General features: G+C 35.2%; 1 long non-coding RNA gene across 1 annotated transcript in view; it reads right to left on the bottom strand.

The window, feature by feature from the left end:
• Nucleotides 1-377: 377 nt before the first annotated feature.
• LOC124029002 overlaps nucleotides 378-426 on the bottom strand; it is a 12,263-nt gene continuing 12,214 nt past the window's right edge. Inside the window, exon 4 of the long non-coding RNA XR_006837698.1 lies at nucleotides 378-426. This exon is cut by the window's right edge and continues 351 nt beyond it. This is a non-coding gene — a long non-coding RNA (uncharacterized LOC124029002).

Below are 426 nucleotides of genomic sequence, written 5' to 3'. Positions count from 1 at the left end.
TTCAGACCCCGTGTTAGTCAAGTCTCCTGTCTTGTATGTTAGGAGCCGTGTGTATATGTATATATATCCCATCGTTCGTAGAGTTAAGCTGTAGGCAGTCAGTCCGGTTCCATTTAAGTCAGGTCATATGTCATCATCTCAGCATTAAACAGTCACTTTGCAGCAGCATCCAAACATCTGCCTGGAGGTACCGGTGGGATTCAGGAATGATTAGAAAACCCAAACAAAAACAAAGGAACGATGGAACAAACCAAAAACGGATTTATTTCGTGTTTTTTTTTTAAGTTGTTTTTTTTTAGAAATGAGAAATGTGGTGATGAGCTTAAAAGCTTTAAAGAGAAACTTTCTTTTACTTGTATTTTTTGTTTTACATTTTGTTTTAAAGTTCAATTATTTTTTATTTTCTCCTATAACTGTTGCTGATTC

Source organism: Oncorhynchus gorbuscha, unplaced genomic scaffold (genome assembly GCF_021184085.1).
Source record: "Oncorhynchus gorbuscha isolate QuinsamMale2020 ecotype Even-year unplaced genomic scaffold, OgorEven_v1.0 Un_scaffold_5228, whole genome shotgun sequence".
Classification (NCBI taxonomy): domain Eukaryota; kingdom Metazoa; phylum Chordata; class Actinopteri; order Salmoniformes; family Salmonidae; genus Oncorhynchus; species Oncorhynchus gorbuscha.
This window is presented reverse-complemented; position numbering and strand designations above follow the sequence as displayed.